Raw genomic sequence first — 16682 nt, 5'->3', positions numbered from 1 at the left:
GAAACAGGGAATGCTATGGCAATAAATACCTGCAAACAGTCTATCAGCAACAAATATTGTGCATCTGACAATTAAACATATGGGTGTAGAGGCCAACACTAGGCTGTTTGCCCTAGGGAATGACAGCTTAGCCAGAGTGTGCTTGGCATCTGCCTCCCCAGTACAGTAGGCTACTGTGCCACTGTAAAGTAGGTCACATAAGGCACAGTGTGAGGCTAGTGTGCTGTGCCTCTGTCAAGCAGGGACACAGTGGAGATCCCAGGGGTTGAATTTGCTAAGCCACATCCATGTTGTTGGTGTGTGCTGGAAGAGGGTTGGTGAGGACCTCTAACAGTAAGTGGGTGTCAATAACAGACTGAAGGGAGCCTTATCTGCATTGTCTGGACAATTTCACTGTCAACACTTTATCGTGATGATTATGAGGGATTGAAGTGTCGTGCCAGTACTGTTCAGAGATGTCCTCCCTCTGTGGGCTACTGCTCTGCAATGTATTAGCTCACTCTGTCTGTTGGACAGCCCATATATGGCTGGTGTACACCTGAAAGGTGCCCTGTTGTGGAGCAGTCATGGGTATATTTGGGATAGCATGATCAATGCAAACCTTCCACATGCTCATAGAATGCAATTGTCAAGGATTATGCAGAGTGGCCTGTATACTCCCCCAGCATGGGTCCTTTGAAGTCTTCCACCCCAGTCTTCACAAGGGTAAAGTCTGCTTTTGATAAATACACTTTGTTTGCAGTGACAACCTTGCCTGGGGGTGGGGATGGGATATGGATGTCCAGGGAAAGCGTGGGTATGGTCAGATATCAACAATGGTGGTCTACCTCTGGTGTGGAACAGTGAGTACCCATACTGCAGATGGTCAGGTGCAATATGTATTCCCCCTTGTGGCTGTGGTGAGTGGTTGTGCCATAGCACATGGACTCACAAATGGTAGTGGCTGTAGGGTAATGTTGTAGAGGCCTGAGTAGTTCCCACACACAATATACCTGTACCTGACGTTAACAACTGGAATGGTGTATGTGAACACCTGCATACCTTGGCACTGTTCCCACTGAAACAAAGTGTGTGTCCTGGATGTGGGAGGGGTGGTCCAAACTGGTTGTGTTGTGTGTTACAGGTCCTGTGGTCACGAAGCATGGTATAGAACATGACCTGCCAGTGTGATGTGCATATCTGACCCTGAAGTAGGTGGCTGCAAATGCATATATATGCTATCCCCCACCTGACAGGTAGTACTAGATGTACATACCTCTGTAGAAATAATGATGTCAGCACCCTATAAATACTGCAGGTGCAGAACAGATGCCCAGTAACATGGATAGTGTGCTTTGCTAATGCGTCTCCCTCAAGTGCCATAATATAGTTAGGTAGGGATTTGAATCCTGCAAATGCTCTGTGTGTGGGTGAGTGGGGTTGGTGTGTATGCAAGTCTGTGTGAAGAAATGTCCCTTTTGGCAACTGGGAAAACACACTACAGGATGCACATTCCCCACACTGATGATGTCAGCACCCTATAAGTACAGCAGGAGAAAACAAACCTTCCAGTAATGTGAATAGCGCGCTCTGCTAATGCGTCTGTCTTGAGTGTCATAACCTAATTAGATAGGGGTTTGAACCGTGCAAATGGAAAGTGTGGGAGGGGGGTTAGTCTGTGGGAGGGAAATGTCCCTTTTGGCAACTCGGAGAACACACTACAGGATGCACATTCCCCTTTCTAAACACTGATGAAGTCAGCACCCTATAAGTAAAGCAGGAGAAAAGAGACCTCCCAATAATGCAAATAGCTCGCTCTGCTAATGCGTCCGTCTTGAGTGTCATAACATAGTTAGATAGGTGTTTGAATCCTGCAAGTGTGTGTGTTTGGATGAGGGGGGTTAGTGTGTGTGCAATTCTGTAGGAGGGAAATGTCCCGTTTGGCAACTAGGAGAACACACTACAGGATGCACATTCCCCTTTCTAAACACTGATGATGTCAGCACCCTATAAGTATAGCAGGAGAAGAGAAACCTCCCAGTAATATGAATAACACGCTCTGCAAATACATCTGTCTTGAGTGTCATAACATAATTAGATAGGGGTTTGAATCCTCCAAGTGTGTGTGTTTGGTTGAGGGGGGGTTAGTGTGTGTGCAATTCTGTGTGAGGGAAATGTCCCTATTGGCAACTAGGAGAACACACTACAGGATGCACATTCCCCTTTCTAAACACTGATGATGTCAGCACCCTATAAGTACAGCAGGAGAAGAGAACTCTCACAGTAATACAAATAGCGCACTCTGCTAATGTGTCCATCTTGAGTGTCATAACATAGTTAGGTAGAGGTTTGAATCCTGCAAATGGCAAGTTTGCGTGAGGGGGAGTAGTGTGTGTGAGGGAAAATGTCCCTTTTGGCAACTAGAACACACTACAGGATGCACATTCCCCTTTCCAAACACTGATGATGTCAGCACCCTATAAGTACAGCAGGAAAAGAGAAACCTCCCAGTAATACGAATAGCTCGCTCTGCTAATGTGTCCGTCGTGAATATCACAACATAGTTAGGTAGGGGTTTGAATCCTACAAATGGGGGTGTGGGGGGGTGGAAGGAGGGTATGTGCAATTACATGTGTGAGAGAACTGACCCTTTTGCCAACCAGTACAACACACCAGCTGCTGCATATTCCAATCTCTACACAGAGATGATGTGCAATCACATGTGTGAGAGAACTGACCCTTTTGCCAACCAGTACAGCACACCAGCTGCTGCATATTCCAATCTCTACACAGAGATGATGTGCAATTACATGTGTGAGAGAACTGACCCTTTTGCCAACCAGTACAACACACCAGCTGCTGCATATTCCAATCTCTACACAGAGATGATGTCAGCACCCTGCAAGTACAGCGGAAGAGGGTAAATCCCCCAGTAATGCAAATAGCACGCTCTGCTACTGCGTCTCTCACTACTGTCATAGCACAGTTAGTTATGGCTTTGAATTCCACACATGCCACGTATTGTTTTGTCACACAGAATGCCCATGTGTGTGGGTTGTTGTTCACAATAATGCATGACTGAGTCATATGTATCCATGCCTCTGACTGACCTGTATGCTTGTGTTATGTGGTGGACCATAGTGCCCGGGGGGTGGAAGGAGGGTATGTGCAATTACATGTGTGAGAGAACTGACCCCTTTGCCAACCAGTACAACACACCAGCTGCTGCATATTCCAATCTCTACACAGAGATGATGTCAGCACCCTACAAGTACAGCGGAAGAGGGTAAATCCCCCAGTAATGCAAATAGCATGCTCTGCTACTGCGTCTCTCACTACTGTCATAGCACAGTTAGTTATGGCTTTGAATTCCACACATGCCACGTATTGTTTTGTCACACAGAATGCCCATGTGTGTGGGTTGTTGTTCACAATAATGCATGACTGAGTCATATGTATCCATGCCTCTGACTGACCTGTATGCTTGTGTTATGTGGTGGACCATAGTGCTCGGGGGGTGGAAGGAGGGTATGTGCAATTACATGTGTGAGAGAACTGACCCTTTTGCCAACCAGTACAACACACCAGCTGCTGCATATTCCAATCTCTACACAGAGATGATGTCAGCACCCTACAAGTACAGCGGAAGAGGGTAAATCCCCCAGTAATGCAAATAGCACGCTCTGCTACTGCATCTCTCACTACTGTCATAGCACAGTTAGTTATGGCTTTGAATTCCACACATGCCAAAAGAAAATTTTAAAAAAAAAAAGCCCCCAAGGGAAAAAAGAAAAACCTAAAAAAAGGGGGGGGGAAATTTTAGGGTGCCTGAAAAAAAAACCCCCTTTAAAAAAATGTCCCCAAACAAAAAACCCCAGTTTTTAAAAGATAGGTTTTGGGGGAACCCCCCTGCAAAAGTGGGGTGTTTGGGTGTGGTTTTTTTTTTTTTTTTTTTTTTTTTTTTTTTTTTTTTTTTTTTTTTTTTTTTTTTTTTTTTTTTTGTTTTTTATTTTTTTTTTTTGTTTTTTTTTTTTTTTTTTTTTTTTTTTTTTTTTTTTTTTTTTTTTTTCTTTTTGTTTATTTTTTTTTTTTTTTTTTTTTTTTTTTTTTTTTATGTTTTTTTTTTTTTATTTTTTTTTTTTTTTTTTTTTTTTTGTTTTCTCATTTTTTTTTTTTTTTTTTTTTTTTTTTTTTTTTTTTTTTTTTTTTTTTTTTTTTTTTTTTTTTTTTTTTTTTTTTTTTTTTTTTTTTTTTTTTTTTTTTTTTTTTTTTTTTTTTTTTTTTTTTTTTTTTAAAAAAAAAAAAAAAAAAAAAAAAAAAAAAAAAAAAAAAAAAAAAAAAAAAAAAAAAAAAAAAAAAAAAAAAAAAAAAAAAAAAAAAAAAAAAAAAAAAAAAAAAAAAAAAAAAAAAAAAAAAAAAAAAAAAAAAAAAAAAAAAAAAAAAAAAAAAAAAAAAAAAAAAAAAAAAAAAAAAAAAAAAAAAAAAAAAAAAAAAAAAAAAAAAAAAAAAAAAAAAAAAAAAAAAAAAAAAAAAAAAAAAAAAAAAAAAAAAAAAAAAAAAAAAAAAAAAAAAAAAAAAAAAAAAAAAAAAAAAAAAAAAAAAAAAAAAAAAAAAAAAAAAAAAAAAAAAAAAAAAAAAAAAAAAAAAAAAGAAAAAAAAAAAAAAAAAGGGGGAAAAATTGGGTTAAATCATGTTAGGCCCCTTTTCCCCGGGGGTTCCAACCCCCTTTTTTTCAACCCTTGGGGGGGAAACCCTCCCCAGTAAAAACCCCGCTGCTTTTTTTTCCAAGGGTGAAGATTTTTTGGGGGGGGGGTTTTCCCCATTTAAAAAACCCCTTGCTTTTTCCCCACACGGGATAAATTTTAAAAAAAGGGGAAATTCCCCCATAGAACAAAAATCCCTTTTTTAAAAATTTTGGGTTCCACCCCAGTGTCCTGGTGGGGTTTTTTGGGGGGGGGTTTGTTATGTTTAAATGCCCTTTGAAAGTACAAAACCCCGGGAAAATTTTTCAAAATGTGTAGCCCCAAAATGCAAAAGGGAAACCCCAGTAATAAATCCCCGAATGGTCAATAAACAGAGGGGGTTTAATCCCAAAAAAGGGGATTGTTTGTAAAAATTTTTTTGGGGTCCCTTTTTGAAAACCCCAAAGGGGGGTTTTCCTTAAGAACGCTTTTTTTTTACCCTGTGCTTTTAATTTGGGGGCAATTCGGGGAAGATTTCCCAAATACAAAAACGGGCCTTTCCAACTCACACAAGTGTGAAACCCCACTACACAAAGGGGGGGTAAACCCAGTAAGCAAAAGTTCCCCCCCCGAATGATAGCACTTAGGGCTTTAATTTCCCACACAGAGTTTTGTTTTGTCCAAAAATGCCCATTTTTTTTTGGGTTTTTAATACATTTGATAATTTTTTTTAAATTTGTGAAATTCATTGGGGGGGGGTTTTCCCAACCAGTAAAAAACGGGCCTTTCCAACTCACACAAGTGTGTCCACCCTACAAGAAGAAGGGGGGAAAACCCCAGTAAAAAAAAGGGTTCCGTTATCTTTCCAGTTGTTATGGCTTTAATTTCCCACACAGATTTTTTTTTCCACAGAATGCCAGTTGTTTTTCCAATACATGATGAGTCTTGATCCATCCCCTACTGATGTTTTTTTGGGGGCCTGTGGGGAAGGGGGTTTTTCGTGAGAGAAGGGTTTGCAACAGTAAAACCCCCGGGGAACCAATTTCCCCCGGTTCACACCCTACCAAAGGGAAAGGGAAATCCCAAATGGCAATAGCATTTAAATTTCCCATACCCCATGCACTTTTGCTTAATTCCACCAAAATTTTTGTTTGTCACAAAAAGAGGTGTTTTTTCACATAATGCAGGAGTCCATATCCTTTTAACGGTTTTGGGGGCCCTAGGGGTGGAAGAGGGTGGGGAAAAGGGAGAGCTGCCTTTCCAAACGTCAACACCCCTTTGCTTTTAATCCACACGGGTATGTCCAAACCCCAGGGAGGGTAATCCCAAGTAATGAAAACAGCTCCCCTTCAAAGCTCTATGCTTGGAAAAAATTAGTTGTCAACAATGCCCTGTTGTTTTCACAAAACCCATGTGTTTATATCCTGACTGCCCTGTATTTGGTTGGGACCTATGCGGGTGGAAGGAGGTGTGCATTCCCTTGTGAAGAACGGTTTGCCAAATTACAACACACCACCCCTTTTCCAATCCTCCCAAAGATTTTTTCCACAAAAGAAGGTGAAATCCAAAATGCAAGAACGTTTTTTCCTCTACTCTGCAAGAGTTAGGGTTTGTTAAACCCGTTTTTCCCAAAACCCTGGGGTTGTTGTTCCAATTGACATATATGTACCACCTTAATGACCGTATTAGGGTGGGCCAAGGGGTGGAAGGAGGGTTTTGGCAATTAATGTGTGGAAATGCCCTTTCCCAAACCAAAACCACCAGCTGCATTCCAATTTTGGATGATGTAGCACCTCAAGACAGCAAAGGGTAAACCCCATAATAAATAGCCCCTACTCCCTTTTAAGAAAGGTTAGTTATGGCTTTGAATTCACACATGCCCATTGTTTTGTCCACAGAATGCCCATGGGGGGGGTTGTTGTTCACAATAACAGACAAGTAAATCCCATGCCTTAGCCTGTGTTATTGGGGCCAATGCGGGGGGAAAGGGAATTATGTTAAAATCCCTTTCCAACCAAAAACACCAGCCTGTATTCCATTCTACACAAATGATTAGCAAATACAGGAAGGGAAACCCTAATAAAATAGCACGCTCGCCTTGGCTCCTATGCATACAGTTAGTTAGGGCTTTTCCAACATCAAGTTTGTCAAATGCCCATTTGTGGGTTGTTGTTACAAATATGACTGAGTCATTATATCCCCTGCCCTTATGCTTGTTTTGTGGCATAGCCGGGTGGAAGGGGGTTGTGCAATTACATGGGATCCCTTTGAAACCCAGAAAACCCACCTTGCTTTCCAATCTCAAAAGAGAGATTCACCCCAAAAAGGGAAAGGGTAATCCCCAAAATGCTGCAGCCTTGTTCATACTGTAAGTTTATTAGGGCAATTCCACACATTGTTTTTAACAAACCCATTTTGGTGGGTTTTTAAAATAATGATGCACATTTACCATGCTGCTGACTGTTGTTTGTTATGGGACAAGAGGGGGGGGGTTGTGAATTACATAAATGACCTTTGCCAACCAAAAACCCAAACCCATTCTATTCCAATTCTACCAGAGATATGTCACCCCCACAAGAAAGGGGGGTAAATCCCCCGTAATGAAAGTTCCTCACATGTTAGATTTTTTTTTTCCAAATGCCACGATTGTTTTGTCACACAGAATGCCCAGTGTTGGTAACATGCCTATGATTATCCCTTCTGACTGCGGGTTTGTGGGGGGGAATAGGGGTGGAAGATTGTGAAATTTTTAAAAACCCTTTTCCAACCTAACACAAGCGGGCAATCCAATTAAAGGGGTTTCCCCCTACAGTACAGGAGGGCAAACCCCCAATGGCATTGAAATTCATTGAACAACTTTGATTTAAATTCACACATGCCCATTTTTTTGAAAGAAGGGCCCTTTTGGGGTTTTCCATAATGATGATGTTGTATCCTGCCACTGCTGGGGTTATTTGGGTTGAAAAGCCGGGGGGTAAACCCAGTGGGGTTTTCCTTTCACATACACAAGGTCATTTCCACCCCAAAAGATGTCCCCAAAAACAGGGGAAGGGGTTTTCAAAACATTAGTTACTTGCTCCACACCAAAATTTTTTTTTTAATTTCCACCAGGATGTTTTTCACACAAATAGGTGGGTTGTTTCAAAATGCTGGGGTATGTTCCATGTCTGACGGTAGGGTTGTTTTGTGGTGGACCATAGGGTGAAGGGGTGCAAAGTGGAATGACCTTTCAAAGAAACACACCCTTGCAATTCCAACCACACGGAATTCCACCCAAAAGAGAGGAAATCCCCATAAGCAAAGCAGCTCCCATTCTCACAACTGTTAACCTTATTGGCCTTTGTTTTTCCACATTTTTGTCAAGTCCCTTTTGGGGGGTTGTTTTTTAAATTTGCATGACTGGTCAATTTCAGCCTGAAAGGGTCCTGGCCCGGGGGGAAGGAGGGGGGAATTAATGTGTGAGAGAACTGACCCTTTGCCAACCATACAACACACCAGCTGCTATTTCCAATCTCTAAAGAGATGATGTCAGCACCCTACAAGTACAGCAAGGGTAAATCCCTAATAAAAACACGCTTGTTTCTCACACGCTGGGTTTGTTATGGCTTTAATTTCCCATAGTATTTTTTGCCACCCCTGTTTGGGGTTGTTTAATGCATCGGGTTGTTCCTTCTTTGGGTGACTTGTGGGTGGAAAGGGGGGGAATAATTTGGGGAATTTCGGGAAAAACACCCTCCAAAAACCCAGTTGCATTTTCCACCTCTCAAGATGGCCCCTACATAAGAAGAGGGCAAATTCCCAAAATGAAAAAGGTCCTACGTCCTTGTTCAATTTAGGGTTTAATCCAACCCTTGTTTTCACTAAGGGTTGGTTTTGTTCTGAGGGATTATGTTTCCGGGACTGACCGTTGAAGGAAAAACCAGTGGGGAAATTGGGGAATTCAAAAATACCCTTTGCCAACCAGTAAAACACCACCTGAAATTTCCCCCCAAAGGGAAGCCTAAGTCGAAGGGAAATCCCAGAATGAAAGATGCCTGTTCACTACTGTAAACCAGTTAGTTATGGTTTATAAATTTGCGTTGTTTTCACAGAATGCCCATGTTTTTTGGGGTTAAGAGATGTTTGTTTTCCATTGTGAGATGCTTGTGTTTTGTGGAAACAGTGGGTAAGGTAAAAAATTGTGAAACACCCTTTGCCAAAGTACCCCAAAAAAACCAGCCTGCTTTCCCCCAAAAATAGCACACCCTACATCCGGGAAGGGCAAACCCAGTAATTTGAAAATCCAGTGTCTTTTTGTCACAGAATTGGTTTGGTTTTTCCAATCTGTTTTTGTACAGTGCCCTGTGGGTTTGTAAAATTGATAAAATTTTAGTTGCCCTTGTTTATCGGTGGGGGACCAGGGGGGAAATACAGGGTGAAAACCTTTCCCCAGACAACACCCCCGGCTACCAATCTTACACGAAGTCCCCACAAAAAGAGGGTTAAATCCCCATAATGCAAATAGAGCTGTATTGCTCTCCATTTTATAACAGATCTTTTTTTCCCTCCCATTTTTTGTCCCAAGTTTGTTGTAACATGGGGTATTATGGAAGCTGACTGCCGAGGGTTTTATTGGGGGAACCTGAAGGGACAACATTGGAAGAATACCCTTTAACCCAGTACACACCCACTGTTCCAATTACACAGAATGATTAGCACCCCTCAAAGGGCAACCCCTATTGTTTGTTCCCTCTTGTCAAAACCATTGTTTGGCTTATTCCAAATCCCAGTTTTGTTTTTCCCCGAATGCCTTGTGTTTTTTGTAAATAACTGGGGAAGTAAAACCACTGCTGTATCCCTTTTTGGGAAAGGGGGAAAAGGTGCATTCTTTTAGAATTGAAACACAACCCTACTCCCTTCCAACTTAACAAGATGATTAGCACCCTCAAGTGGAAAGGGAACCCCCAAAATTGAATTATCCCTCTCTACTTTATACCAGTTTTTTGGGTTTGTTCCACATGACTATTGGTCCAAGAATGCCATGTGGGGTTTTTTTAAACATACGGGGAAAGTAAAACCACTGGAATTTTTTAGGGGACCATACCGGGTAAAAAGGGGGGAAAATTTACAGGGAGAGAACACCCTTTTCAACGTAAAACACCCCTTGCATATTCAATCTCTCCCAATGATGTCCACCCAAGACCGGGGGGGTTAATTCCCATAATGAAATCCCCATGCTTTCCTTGCATCACATTATTAGGGTTTGTTAACCTGTTGAAAGAATCCCCTGTGTGGGTGTTGCCAAAAGAACAATCATTTTTACCCCCCTTTTCCCAAAGGTGATGCCTTTGGGGGAAAGGGGTTTTGGAATTTACATGGAGAACTGACCCTTGCAACCAGTAAACTTGTTAAATCTCACACAAGATTTGCCCACAATCACGGGGGTCCCCAGAATGAAAATTTGTCTGCCTCTACACTGTAGCCGTGTTATGGTTAATCCCTGCCAGTATTGTTTTTACAGGGAAATTGGGTTTTTTCACAATAATGCATGACAGTCTGTATCCATCCACTGACTGTATGCTTTTAAAGGGACCATAGGTGGGGAAGGGTAAATTTGAAAGAAGCCCTTCCCAACTTTTAAAACCAGTGTAATTTCCTTATTAAAAATATTCCACCCAGAACCGAGGGTTCCCAGTAATGCAATAGCATTTACTCTCCTACTACTGTATCCGTTATTATGGCTTTGTAAAGCCAGTATTGTTTGAAAGAATGCCCATTTGTACAAATTGCATACCAGTCATAACCAGCTGACCCCTTTAAAGCGGATGGGTGACCCCGTGGAAGAGGGTCAATTAATTTAAGCTACCCTTTCCAACGTAACCCCTTTAATTTAATCCACAAAATGTGTACAAAAGCAAAGGGGTATTTCCCATAATGCAAATGACCGCTATCCCTTGTCTCTGTGAGCCAGTGGGAGGTTTGAATTAAAAATTTGAGAATTGTTTTGAAACCCAGAAACCCAGTGTGTTTTCCAATTCTCCCGGGAATGATGTCACACCCTCAATACAGCGGTTATTGGTAGCAATGGTTTGGATGGGTTTCATACTGTTAGAAATTATTTGGGCAAATCCAACACACCCATTGTTTTTCCAAATCCCAAAAGGGGTTTTTTCCCCCACAAAAACAAAGAGGAAATCTCCCAATGACTGATTGTTGTTCCATATTGGGGGAAGGAGTTATGGCTTTAAATTTTAAGAACGATTTTTGAAACCCAGAACCCCAGTGTGTTTTTTCCAATAAGATGAGAGTCAAATCCAGGACCGGGTAAACCCCTTTAAAATACACGTGGGTAGGTTATACTTGTGAAGATGACCCTTTGAACCAAAAACCCAGTTGTTTTGTCACACAGAATGCCATTTTTGTTGTTACAATACAAGGTAAATCCCCCGAGCAATGTTGGTTGCCATAGTGCGGGGGGGGGTGTGAATTAAAAGACATTTTGCCACCAGAACCCATTTGTTGTTCAAAACATGGAGTCTTGTACATTTTATACCATTTGGGTACCCCTAGGGGGGTTTGATTCAATTTTTTGGAACCCCCTTTCCCAATCCACACCAGCTGTGTATTCCAATTAAAAGAGTGTGTTCACCCCAAAGGGAAGGGGGCAAATCCCCTAACAAATAGCAGCTCTGCTAGGGGTCCATTTTGGGAAGTTGTTTGGGCTTAACCCCAGAAATTTTTTCACACAGAATGCCCATGTGTTGGGTTCACAAAATGCAGAGAGTTTTTCTGCCCCTTATGTTGCTTTTAGTGGGTGACCATATGCGGGGGAGGGTTAAATTTAATGGGAAGTTTTTGGGCCTACCAAAAAAGTTGCAATTCCATTGAGATGATGTAAACTACAATCAGCGGAGTAAATTCCCATAAGCAAATAGGCCCTACTTTTAAAAGGGTATGCACAGTTAGGGGGTTTTCCAACCCTTTTCCCATCCATGTTGTTGTTAAATAATGCAGACTAGAAATATCCATGTTGATGATTTCTTTGTAGGGGTTGCCCATGTCCGGGTTAAGGGGTTTGAATTACATGGGGAGGAATGACCTTTAGCAACTTTGGCCCCATTTTGCCAAAGAACACACCAGGGGGGAAAAATTAAAGAAAGAAAAAAAGGGGAAGGGTCCCTTGAAAAAAAATTTTTGTTTTCCCTCACAGTTTTGCCAATAAAAAAAGGGGGTTTTTCCAAAATGCATGGGGTTTTCCTTCCCTTTTAAATTTTTTTGGGGTTTTAAACCCCCTGGGGTATTTTTGTGGGGAAATTTTGGGGTTTTTTAAAAACGGGCCCTTTTCCAACCTACCCCAGTTTTTTTTTTAAACAAAAGGGAAGGGGGCCCCCATTTGGGAAAGACCCTTGAAAAAGCCCCCCGCCTTTTTTTAAATTCCCAAAAGGGGTTTTTCCAGGGGTTTTTAAAAAATTTGGGTTTTGCCCTTTATCATCCCCTTTTTTTTATTTAAAGGGGGGGGGTTTTTTTTTAAAAAACCCAGTGGGGGGGGGTTTTTAAAAAGAAAACCCCTTGAACCACCCAACAGGGGCCCTTTTAAATTTAACGGGGCCCCCCCAAAAGAAAGGGAAAAAATTTGTTGCCCCTTTTCCCAAAAACTTTGTTTCCAAACCAAAAATTTTTAAAAACCCAGGTGGGGGCCAAATGAGAAATGTTTGCTTGCCCCTTTTTTTTTAGGGGGGGAATATGGGGGGGGAAATGAATTTTTAAAAAACCCCTTTGGGCCCCACCATTGCTTTTCCAAAAAAAGGGGTTGCCCCCCCTACGTAAGGGAAAAACCCCGTTGAAAAGGGTTTCCTTTAACTGAAATTTTGATTTTAACCCATCCCTTTTTTTCACACAAAAGATGGGGGGGGTTTTTTAAAAAGAGAATTCATAAAAAAGGCCTGGGGGTTTACTTAATGCCCTTTAATTTTAAACCCAGTTGAAAAATCTACCCCCAAACCAAAGAGATGATGTCAGCACCCTACAAGTACAGGAAGAGGGTAAATCCCCAGTAATGCCAAATAGCACGCTCTGCTACTCGTCTCTCACTACTGTCATAGCACAGTTAGTTATGGCTTTGAAATTCCATGCCACGTATTGTTTTGTCACACAGAATGCCCATGTGTGTGGGTTGTTGTTCTAATGTGCATGACTGAGTCATATATCCATGCCTCTGACTGACCTGTATGCTTGTGTTATGTGGTGGACCATAGTGCAGGTGGAAGGAGGGTATGTGCAATTACATGTGTGAGAGAACTGACCCTTTTGCCAACCAGTACAACACACCAGCTGCATATTCCAATCTCTACACAGAGATGATGTCAGCACCCTACAAGTACAGCGGAAGAGGGTAAATCCCCAGTAATGCAAATAGCACGCTCTGCTACTCGTCTCACTACTGTCATAGCACAGTTAGTTATGGCTTTGAATTCCACACATGCCACGTATTGTTTTGTCACACAGAATGCCCATGTGTGTGGGTTGTTGTTCACAATAATGCATGACTGAGTCATATGTATCCATGCCTCTGACTGACCTGTATGCTTGTGTTATGTGGTGGACCATAGTGCCCGGGGGGTGGAAGGAGGGTATGTGCAATTACATGTGTGAGAGAACTGACCCTTTTGCCAACCAGTACAACACACCAGCTGCTGCATATTCCAATCTCTACACAGAGATGATGTCAGCACCCTACAAGTACAGCGATAGAGGGTAAATCCCCCAGTAATGCAAATAGCACGCTCTGCTACTGCGTCTCTCACTACTGTCATAGCACAGTTAGTTATGGCTTTGAATTCCACACATGCCACGTATTGTTTTGTCACACAGAATGCCCATGTGTGTGGGTTGTTGTTCACAATAATGCATGACTGAGTCATATGTATCCATGCCTCTGACTGACCTGTATGCTTGTGTTATGTGGTGGACCATAGTGCCCGGGGGGTGGAAGGAGGGTATGTGCAATTACATGTGTGAGAGAACTGACCCTTTGCCAACCAGTACAACACACCAGCTGCTGCATATTCCAATCTCTACACAGAGATGATGTCAGCACCCTACAAGTACAGCGGAAGAGGGTAAACCCCCAGTAATGCAAATAGCACGCTCTGCTACTGCGTCTCTCACTACTGTCATAGCACAGTTAGTTATGGCTTTGAATTCCACACATGCCACGTATTGTTTTGTCACACAGAATGCCCATGTGTGTGGGTTGTTGTTCACAATAATGCATGACTGAGTCATATGTATCCATGCCTCTGACTGACCTGTATGCTTGTGTTATGTGGTGGACCATAGTGCCCGGGGGGGTGGAAGGAGGGTATGTGCAATTACATGTGTGAGAGAACTGACCCTTTTGCCAACCAGTACAACACACCAGCTGCTGCATATTCCAATCTCTACACAGAGATGATGTCAGCACCCTACAAGTACAGCGGAAGAGGGTAAATCCCCCAGTAATGCAAATAGCACGCTCTGCTACTGCGTCTCTCACTACTGTCATAGCACAGTTAGTTATGGCTTTGAATTCCACACATGCCACGTATTGTTTTGTCACACAGAATGCCCATGTGTGTGGGTTGTTGTTCACAATAATGCATGACTGAGTCATATGTATCCATGCCTCTGACTGACCTGTATGCTTGTGTTATGTGGTGGACCATAGTGCCCGGGGTGGAAGGAGGGTATGTGCAATTACATGTGTGAGAGAACTGACCCTTTTGCCAACCAGTACAACACACCAGCTGCTGCATATTCCAATCTCTACACAGAGATGATGTCAGCACCCTACAAGTACAGCGGATGAGGGCAAATCTCCAGTAATGCAAATAGCACGCTCTACCTCTCACTACTGTCATAGCACAGTTAGTTATGGCTTTGAATTCCACACATGCCACGTATTGTTTTGTCACACAGAATGCCCATGTGTGTGGGTTGTTGTTCACAATAATGCATGACTGAGTCATATGTATCCATGCCTCTGACTGACCTGTATGCTTGTGTTATGTGGTGGACCATAGTGCCCGGGGTGGAAGGAGGGTATGTGCAATTACATGTGAGAGAACTGACCTTTTGCCAACCAGTACAACACACCAGCTGCTGCATATTCCAATCTCTACACAGAGATGATGTCAGCACCCTACAAGTACAGCGGAAGAGGGTAAATCCCCCAGTAATGCAAATAGCACGCTCTGCTACTGCGTCTCTCACTACTGTCATAGCACAGTTAGTTATGGCTTTGAATTCCACACATGCCACGTATTGTTTTGTCACACAGAATGCCCATGTGTGTGGGTTGTTGTTCACAATAATGCATGACTGAGTCATATGTATCCATGCCTCTGACTGACCTGTATGCTTGTGTTATGTGGTGGACCATAGTGCCCGGGGGGTGGAAGGAGGGTATGTGCAATTACATGTGTGAGAGAACTGACCCTTTTGCCAACCAGTACAACACACCAGCTGCTGCATATTCCAATCTCTACACAGAGATGATGTCAGCACCCTACAAGTACAGCGGAAGAGGGTAAATCCCCCAGTAATGCAAATAGCACGCTCTGCTACTGCGTCTCTCACTACTGTCATAGCACAGTTAGTTATGGCTTTGAATTCCACACATGCCACGTATTGTTTTGTCACACAGAATGCCCATGTGTGTGGGTTGTTGTTCACAATAATGCATGACTGAGTCATATGTATCCATGCCTCTGACTGACCTGTATGCTTGTGTTATGTGGTGGACCATAGTGCCCGGGGGGTGGAAGGAGGGTATGTGCAATTACATGTGTGAGAGAACTGACCCTTTTGCCAACCAGTACAACACACCAGCTGCTGCATATTCCAATCTCTACACAGAGATGATGTCAGCACCCTACAAGTACAGCGGAAGAGGGTAAATCCCCCAGTAATGCAAATAGCACGCCTGCTACTGCGTCTCTCACTACTGTCATAGCACAGTTAGTTATGGCTTTGAATTCCACACATGCCACGTATTGTTTTGTCACACAGAATGCCCATGTGTGTGGGTTGTTTTCACAATAATGCATGACTGAGTCATATGTATCCATGCCTCTGACTGACCTGTATGCTTGTGTTATGTGGTGGACCATAGTGCCCGGGGGGTGGAAGGAGGGTATGTGCAATTACATGTGTGAGAGAACTGACCCTTTTGCCAACCAGTACAACACACCAGCTGCTGCATATTCCAATCTCTACACAGAGATGATGTCAGCACCCTACAAGTACAGCGGAAGAGGGTAAATCCCCCAGTAATGCAAATAGCACGCTCTGCTACTGCGTCTCTCACTACTGTCATAGCACAGTTAGTTATGGCTTTGAATTCCACACATGCCACGTATTGTTTTGTCACACAGAATGCCCATGTGTGTGGGTTGTTGTTCACAATAATGCATGACTGAGTCATATGTATCCATGCCTCTGACTGACCTGTATGCTTGTGTTATGTGGTGGACCATAGTGCCCGGGGCGTGGAAGGAGGGTATGTGCAATTACATGTGTGAGAGAACTGACCCTTTTGCCAACCAGTACAACACACCAGCTGCTGCATATTCCAATCTCTACACAGAGATGATGTCAGCACCCTACAAGTACAGCGGAAGAGGGTAAATCCCCAGTAATGCAAATAGCACGCCTGCTACCGCGTCTCTCACTACTGTCATAGCACAGTTAGTTATGGCTTTGAATTCCACACATGCCACGTATTGTTTTGTCACACAGAATGCCCATGTGTGTGGGTTGTTGTTCACAATAATGCATGACTGAGTCATATGTATCCATGCCTCTGACTGACCTGTATGCTTGTGTTATGTGGTGGACCATAGTGCCCGGGCGGTGGAAGGAGGGTATGTGCAATTACATGTGTGAGAGAACTGACCCTTTTGCCAACCAGTACAACACACCAGCTGCTGCATATTCCAATCTCTACACAGAGATGATGTCAGCACCCTACAAGTACAGCGGAAGAGGGTAAATCCCAGTAAT

This window comes from Protopterus annectens, chromosome 3.part0 (genome assembly GCF_019279795.1).
Source record: "Protopterus annectens isolate FY-2018-M chromosome 3.part0, PAN1.0, whole genome shotgun sequence".
In the NCBI taxonomy this organism is placed as follows: Eukaryota; Metazoa; Chordata; order Ceratodontiformes; family Protopteridae; genus Protopterus; species Protopterus annectens.
Note: the sequence above shows the minus strand (reverse complement) of the source record.